Source organism: Aplysia californica, unplaced genomic scaffold, assembly GCF_000002075.1.
Source record: "Aplysia californica isolate F4 #8 unplaced genomic scaffold, AplCal3.0 scaffold00357, whole genome shotgun sequence".
Lineage (NCBI taxonomy): Eukaryota > Metazoa > Mollusca > Gastropoda > Aplysiida > Aplysiidae > Aplysia > Aplysia californica.
In genome coordinates, this window is record NW_004797627.1 from 493,987 (window position 1) to 503,185 (window position 9,199).

The window sequence follows — 9,199 nt, forward strand, 5'->3', positions numbered from 1 at the left end:
GGGGGGGGTTGGACCACAAAAAAAAGGCGGACAATAGAAAAATTGGACCATAACAACAATGGACCGGACCGGGGTGGACCATAACAGAGTTGGACCATAAGAAATCTGGACCATAAGAAATCTGGACCATAACAGTATTGGACAATAACAGAGTTGGACCATAACCCATCTGTGCCATATCAACAATGGACCATAAGAAGGTTAGAACATATCAGATTTAAACCATAACAGTGTTAGATCATAACAGATTTGAACAATAAGACACTTGGACCATAAGCGAGTTGAACCATACTAAATCTGGACCATATCTACAATGGAGTTGGGCCGCAACGGTGTTCAAGCAAACCATAATTGGACCATAACAAAATTGGGCCATAACAGAGTTGGACCATAAAAGGGAGGATTGGACCAAAATAGAGATGGACTATAGAAGAGTTGGACTATAACAACATTGGACAATAACAGAGTTGTACCATAACCGAGTTAGACCTTAACAAATCTGGACCATATCAACAATGGTAAAAAACAAAGTTGTACCATAACAGAGTTGGGCCGTAACAATAGTAGACCATGACAGTATTGGACCATAACAGAGTTGGACCATAACCGATCTGGACCATACTAACAATGGACCATGAAAGGGTTAGAACATAGCAGATTTAAACCAAAACAGTCATAGACCATAACAGAGTTGGACCAAAAGACAGTTGGACCATAAGCAAGTTGAACCATAACAACAATGGACCATAACAAATCTGGACCATATCAAGAAAGGACCATAAGAGTACAACCATAACAGTGTTTAACCAAACTTTAAGTGGACCATAACAACAATGAGCCATAACAGAGTTGGACCATAACAGAGTATGACCATAACAAATCCGGACCATATCAACAATGGACCATAACACTGTTGTACTGTAACAGTATTGGACCATAACATAGTTTGACCATAACATATCCTGACCATATCAACAATGGACAATAAGAGGGTTAGAACATTGCAGATTTTGTACTTTAACATGCCCGGAAAACCTATGCGAATTTCGGGTGCGAATTTCGCGTGCGAACTATTTTTTTCGCGCCAACCTTTTTGTCATTGTGTAAATCCATATGTACCGGAATTTCGCAGGGCCGAATCCGAAATTCGCATGCGAAGATTTTGTTTCGCACGAGGGAGCGAAACTTTTTTCTTCTGCACCCGAATTCTTCGTGAAGTGGGCGGGGCTTATTTCCCGTCAAATCTACTTCAAAGGAACGAAGCAGCATAGAAACACTAGGCAAGTGGGGAAAACGTCAAAATGTTGATTTCCTTTTTTTGAGAGAGAAGTATTAAAACTAAGACTGAAAAGAGGTGTTTATGTTCAAGGTGGCTGCCATTTCCTTGGCAACCACTTTTTTTTAAGCTTGTCGGAAACTCTCGGGAGTCTATGTAATCTAGATCTAGATCACAGAATTCTACACTTATAGAACGGGAACTGTACCACATGACCTGTGAGGAATTGAAGACCGAAAACAATGGCGTCTTGAGGGCACGATTTATCGTTTTCGGAAGTAACCCTATAGCTTTTAAAGCAAGAGCGGCTTTTACAAACGAGTGAAAAGTGGAACATTTACTGTCCAGTTTGTAATCTTTGCTATCATTAATCGTTTAAATTATGTAATAACAAAAAAATAGCATTTCACATACCCCTCGCACCCGAAGTTCGCATCGATTTCTCGGGCATATGGAATGACAGCTTAAGCCGCCCCCGGCGGCTCGAGAACCAATCTTTAATTTTAGCTTAGATTCTATTCCAATCCACATATTATTATCAATGTTAAAATAAAGGTCCTAATAATGTTGACTTCCGGGTCAAGCATTTCCATTGAAAAACGGGAATTTAGATTCAGTTTTGAAACGCGATTTCGTAGTTTATTCCACTTTGTTTTATCGCGATGCCAAAATTATAGCCCGGAAACCAGTCTTTACAGTAATTTTACACAACAAAATCTATCATTATTTTGCCCACTAAAGAAATGTAGGACTCTGTTTTATAATATTGATACGATTGGACTCATATTGCCAATGCACTGTTATTGAGAAATCAATATTTTTGAGTCTAGGTCTAGATCTAAATTGTCAAAATATTTTTTTTCACCCAAAATCACTACTTTTTGATGAGATTACACAAAAAGTGCCACTCAAGACATGTATAGGTTTATTCAAAATTTCAATTCTGAATAATACCTTATAAGATACGAGTGGGTTTTTTTCTGTTTGTGATCGTTTTTCAAGATTATAATTTTTATTTTTTTTTTCAATATCGGATGTTATTATCCAAATGTACAAATATGTGATGTATATAAATAACTGCAAACTTTTCAATATTTTCCAGTTCTATATTCATTTATGGTTATTGTGATGTATCATTTGACTAGGTGCAAACAAATATTTTTGAGTTTCACCAAAGATAATTAATTTTTGGTTTTAAAATTTTATCCGCATCCAATCAAAATTGTGTTGCATAATCGCCTCTTACAGGAACCAAAGTTGAAAAATACATAAATAATATTACAGACGTATTATACAAACCATACTGAAAATATTGATATACAATACTTTGATATTTATTTGAATTTGTGGCCCCAAAGACCTTTTAACTGCCCACTAGTTACCATCTCTTTCGCCCTCCCGAAAAAAAATTCGTCCACAAGCCGAAAATAATACGTAGCGAATGAGCGCAAACGAGTTGTTAGTCAATGATCTGAAGGGCAATGAGCTTTTTCTTGGTTTGTCTAGGAAAGTCGAAGATCACGCAAGTACTCTCTAATCCAGGGGTTCTCAACCTGTGGGTCGCGACTTCCCGGGGAGGGGGGGGGGGGCGAGATCATTGAGGATTTAATCTGTGTACTCCTACTGACTTCTAGGCCCTAGAGTAGATCCTAGGGGATGACACAGTACAAAATAAATTATCACAGAAACTCCTTTTCACTCTTATTCTCTCCTTCTAATTCCATGTAATTCTAATTCCATGCCTAGGTAGGCATATATTTGTCATCTCTAATAAGATCATAGGCCTAGCTGAAAAAAAATCTATACGTGACAAAACTATGTTGTTGCGTCGCAAAACAATAAACGCATGGGAAAAGCTATGTCAAGAAATTTGACGAAGGATATAAAGAAGTTGGTAGAAAGAGAGAGAGAAAGAGACACACACAGACACACACAGAGAGAGAGAGAGAGAGAGAGAGAGAGAGAGAGAGAGAGAGAGAGAGAGAGAGAGAGAGAGAGAGAGAGAGAGAGAGAGAGAGAGAGAGAGAGAGAGAGAGAGAGAGAGAGAGAGAGAGAGAGAGAGAGAGAGAGAGAGAGAGAGAGAGCAAAGTTTAAAAAACACGCACAATTAGAGATACACTTATAAATCTTTGCACGATAAAGATGGTACGGCTGATGTTAGGTGAGGCTAGTGCACAGAAATTGCAGCAAGTTCCCTTTCAAATGATACTGTCAAGAGGCGTACTTCACGCATGTCTTCAAACATTAAGTAACAGGTTGTAGAGGAGACCAAAGCTTCCCCCATGTTCTCGTTCCAGCTTGACGAATCAGTTGATGTGACTTCGTGCTCTACTAGTCTTTATGATATACGTGTTGGGAAAAGATGTGAAAGAAGAATGGGGGGTTTTTTTTCACCCCACTGGACACCACAACAACAGCTGATGATATCATGAACAAGTTAGCCTCCTTTTTGCAAAACAATCTTGAGTGAAAGAAATATTTGTACTGATGGTGCACCAGCCATGACAGAATCTAAGTCGGGCTTTCAGGTAAAAGTGAAGGACAGATAATGCATTCTGGGATCAAAAGAGCAGTCACTTCCCGAGGGGCTGTAGAGTTAAAGATTGTCAATTTACAACCTATGTACCAAATTGTAGCTTTTTGGGAGTCTTGTGTTGGTCGCAATGTTCCCTACTTTTGTTTGTTTATCATTTCTGATGTAGGTGAAAACATCATTGCAACAATGGGTCTGCAAGTATAGTTAGTGTAACCTTGGATATAGGGGTCTGTGTTTACGGTGTTTTGTTTTTTTGTAATAGGGCAACGTGAACTTTCCTTGAATCCAAAAGATGAGAGATTTCTATTTCCTAGTTTGCAAGGCTGCAAACGTTGACCTGAAACAGTCTAAACTGTTCTGTTTTCCCAGAAGATAACCTTTCTCCAGTAGACCGGCTGGACACTACATGACACGGGTCTTGATGAACAAGGCGTCGCCCAAACAAGAATGAAGTTATTTTTCTTTGCAATATTTAATGGGAAGCCTATTGGCTTTTCTTCCCACCCAGGTGTGTGGTCTACCAGCAGTGCAGTTCATCTGGCATTGAAATTCCAGGTGCTACAAGTTTTGTCTCTCACAAAGTGACGCACTGAACGGGTCAAATTAATGTGGTCTGAAACTGGCCGCGTTGTTATACCAAAATCACACAGACAAGAGGCTTGTCACGTGCTGGATCTTTTGTGTCTTGCAATGTCCCCTAGGCCTATCCCACCTAGTGGTGTGTTCATCCTTGCAGGGACCAGAACAAGCAATGATGATGCACAAGGCCGAAGGTTTATCACAAGCCGACCACAGGGAGTGTGTAGAAAAAGTAGGTGAGAGTAACAGAGGTAGACACTCATTCATTGTGTCCTCCGCACCTTGTGGAGTCACTCCTACTCAAAGGTTGTTAATTTTCTTTTCCGGCGAAGGGGATTTAGGTTTTTTTTAGCCAACGATTTGCCAATCGCCAGAGCCATGCAAAGGCCTGGAGGAATCAACATGGGTAAGTTGTACCGTGACAGATGTAGAACATAACAAAAAAATGGACCATAATAGAGTGGGACCAAACCAGAGTTGGACCATAACCTATCTGGACCATATCAACAATGGACCATAAAAAGGTTAGAACATAGCAGAATTGAACCATTACTCAGTGGGACCATAACAAATCTGGACTATATTAACAATGAACCATAACAGAAATTGAACATAACAGTTTTAAATCAAAATTTTGTTGGACCTAACAGAGTTGGACCATAACAAAGTATGACCATAACAGAGTTGGACCAAAAAAGGGGTTGGACCAAAAAAGAGATGGACCATAGAAGACTTGGACTATAACAACAGTGGACCATAAATAAATCTCTACCATATCAACAACGGACCATAACAGAGTTGGACTATAACAGTGTTGAACCAAAGTATAGTTGGACCATAACAGATTTGACCTTAACAAAATAGGACCATATCAACAATGGACCATAACAAAGTTGTACCATAACAGAGTTGGACCCTAACAACAGTGGACTATAACAGAGTTGGACCATAACAAATCTGGACCATATCAACAATAGACCATAACAGAGTTGGACCATAACAGCGTTGAACCAAACCATAGTTGGACCATAACAGAGTCAGACCACAAAAGGGTTAGACAAAAAAAGAGATGGACCACAGAAAAGTTGGACTATAAAAACAATAGACCATAACAAATATAGACCATAGCAACAAAGGGCCATAACAGAGTTGGACCATAACATTGTTGAACCATAGTTGGAGAATAACAGAGATGGATCATAACAAATTTAGACCATAACAGAGTTGGACCATAAAAGGGTGGGACCAAAAAAGAAATGGACCATAGAAAAGTTGGACCATAACAGAGTTGGACCATCAGAGTTGAACCATATCAACAATGGACCATAACCAAGTTGCACAATAACAGTGTTGGACCGTAACAGAGTTGGACCATAACAGTATTGGACCATTTCAACAATGGACCATTAAAAGGTTAGAACATAGCAGATTTGAACCATAACGGTGTTAGGCCACAACAGAGTTAAACCATAAAAAATCTGGACTATATCAACAATGGACCATAATGAAGTTGAAGTATAACAGTGTTAAATCAAACCTTAGTAGGACCATAAAGGGTTGGATCATAAAGGATTGGACCAAAAAAGAGATGGACCATAGAAGAGTTAGACCAAAACAACAATGGACCATAACAAATATGGACAATAGCAACAAAGGGCCATAACAGAGTTGGACCATAACAGTGTTGAACCAAACCATATTTGGACCATAACAGAGTTGGACCATTACAAATTTGGGCCATAACAGAGTTGGACCATAAAAGGTTTGGACCAAAAAAGAGATTGGCCATAGAAGAGTTAGACCATAACAAATCTGGAACATATAAACAATGGACCATAACAAAGTTGTACCATAACATATATGAACCTTAAGAACAGTAGACAATAACAGAGTTGGGCCATAACAAATGTGGACCATATCAACATTGGACCATAACATAGTTGTACAATAACAGTGTTGGACCGTAACAGAGTTGGACCATAACCCATTTGGACCATATGAACAATGGACCATTAAAAGGTTACAACATAGCAGATTTGAACCATAACAGTGTTAGACCATAAAAATTCTGGACTATATTAACAATGGACCATAACAAAGTTGGAGCATAACAGTATTAAACCACTCCATTCTTGGACCACACCAGATTTGAACCATAAGAAAGTAGGACCATAACAGAGTTGGACCATAAAAGGGATTGCGCTAAAAAAGAGAATAACCATAGAAGAGTTGGACCATAACAGTATTGCACCATAACAGAGTTGGGCCATAACAGTTGGACCATAACAATTCTGGACCATATCAACAACTGGTCATAACAGAGTTGGACCATAACAGTGTTGAGCCAATACGTAGTTGGACCATAAAAGGGTTGGACCAAAAAAAAGATTGACCATAGAAAAGTTGGACCATAACAACTATGGACCATAACAGGCATGGACCAAAACGGAGTTGGACCATAAAAATTCTGGACCATATCGACAAAGGACCATAACAAAGTTGTACCATAACAGAGTTGGACCATAACAAATCTGGACTATATCGACAAAGGGCCATAACAGAGTTGGTCCATAACAGTGTTGAACCAAACCAAAAATGGACCATAACAGAGTTGGACCATAAAAGGGATTGGGCCAAAAAAGATATGGACCATAGAAGAGTTGGACCATAACAGCAGAGGACTATAACATCATCATTGCCTTTCTCACCCTGCATCAGGGTATAGGACACGGACAAACACCCCCCACTTTTCTCTATCTCTTGATGTTATTCCATGTCTTCCCACTTTTGTGTACATCGATTTCTGTGATTGTTCTCCAAGTTCCACGAGGTCTTCCCCTTGATTTCTTGCCCTGTGGGTTCCAATCCAAAACTTTCTTTGTTATGCAGCTACCTGACTTCCTGAGAGTATGTCCAAATCCATCGCCACCGCCTTCTTCCTACCTCATCTCTGACTGGGATCTGTCTTGTTTTCCTTAACACTTCCACATTGGTGACCCTGTCTGTCCATCTGATCCTCAGTAACTCTCTTAGACACCTGTTCAAGAAAACTTGGATCCTCTTTATACAAGTCTGCGCTGCGTTCCATACCTCACATCCATACAACAGGACCGACTTCACGTTTGAATTGAAAATCCTCAGCTTTGTTCAAAGTGCGATCTCTCTGGTCTTCCAAATCCTATCCAAAGATATGAAAGCAGCCTGTGCTTTTCCAATGCGGGACTTTATTTCAGCACCTGTTCCTCCCTCTCTGTCAATTATGCTCCCAAGATAACAGAAGGATTCAACGTTTTCTAGGGCCTTTCCTTTTATTGTGACCTGCTCCTTTCGTTGTGCTTCTGTCCTTAGTACCTTTGACTTTCCGGGGTGGATCCTCAATCCGATAGGCTGTTTAATACTGAAGTCTTTGCTTGTATCTGGTCCTGGGTGTGCGACAGAAGCGCCAAGTCGTCTGCGAAATCCAGATCGTCCAATTGTGTCCATGGTGTCCACTGTATACCATTTCTGTGTCCTCTGGTGGTTTCCTTTATCAGCCAGTCGATTGCCAATATGAAGAGGAACGGTGATAGTAAGCATCCCTGTCTTGCTCCAGTCTTGATGTCAAAGCTGTCCGTGAGCTGGATATCATGTTCAACCCTGCAACTTGTCCCTTCGTACATGCTTTTGATGAGGTTCACCAACTTCTGTGGGATTCCGCGGTGTCTCATTATCTTCCATAGTGTCGCTCGGTCTATACTGTAGTCAAGGAAGTTGACAATCAGCTGGGAGTTCCACTCCATGGACTGTTCCACAATAATCCTCAGCGTGGCAATCTGGTCGGTTGTTGAGCGATTTTTCCGGAAACCGGCCTGTTCATCCCGTAGTAGTGGATCCGTTCCTGTCTTGATTCTTTCCAGAATGATTCTGCTGAAGACCTTACCTGGTATTGAGAGAAGAGTGATCCCTCTATAGTTGCTGCAGTTGCTGAGATCCCCCTTTTTGGAAGCTTCACGAGGTGTCCTTCTTTCCAATCCTTTGGGAACTTGCTCTCATTCCAGATCCTGGTAAACAGTGGGAGGAGGATGTCTGCCGTCACATTGGCATCTGCTTTTAGGGCGTCAGGTGGAATCTGGTCAGGACCGGCCGCTTTACCTTTGTTCAGCTTCTTAATGGCATCCAGAATCTCCTGTTTTGATGGAGCATCACAGCAGATAGGTAACTCATTTCTTGCTGGCAGTATGTTTGGTGGGTTACACGGTGGTGGTCTGTTCAGGAGACTGTTGAAATGCTCTACCCATCGCTTAGACTGAGCTTCCTTTCCAAAAATGCTTTTCCCGTCTTGGTCCTTTACAGGTACTTCAGGTTTCCCATATTTTCCAGCAAGTGTCCTTGTGGTCTGCTTCCTCTGCCTTCTCTGCTAGCCTGTTTATGAATTCCTCTTTGTCTTTTCTTATTGATTTCTTGACATCTTTAGCTGTTGTCCTGTACTGCTTCAATATCTCCGCTTTTGATCCTCTTGTTCTACTTGCATTTGCTTCTGCTTTCAGTTGTCTTCTTATCCTAATGAAATCCAATGAGTGTTGGCTAAATCCATTCCTTGTGCTCCCATTTCTTCCCACCGAGTACTTCTTGACATGTTGATGTAAAGACTTCTTTGACCTTTGTCCAGTGTGTATCCACCTCCGTGTCCTCCCCGTCAAGATCAGCCAGAGGTTGAAATCTGTTCCTCAGCTGCAGTTGAAACTCTTCTTTCTTGTGTCCGTCCAAGAGACTTACTTGGAACTTGGTTCTTTTGATTCCTACGCTGGTTCCGTGCTTTTTGAGTCGTA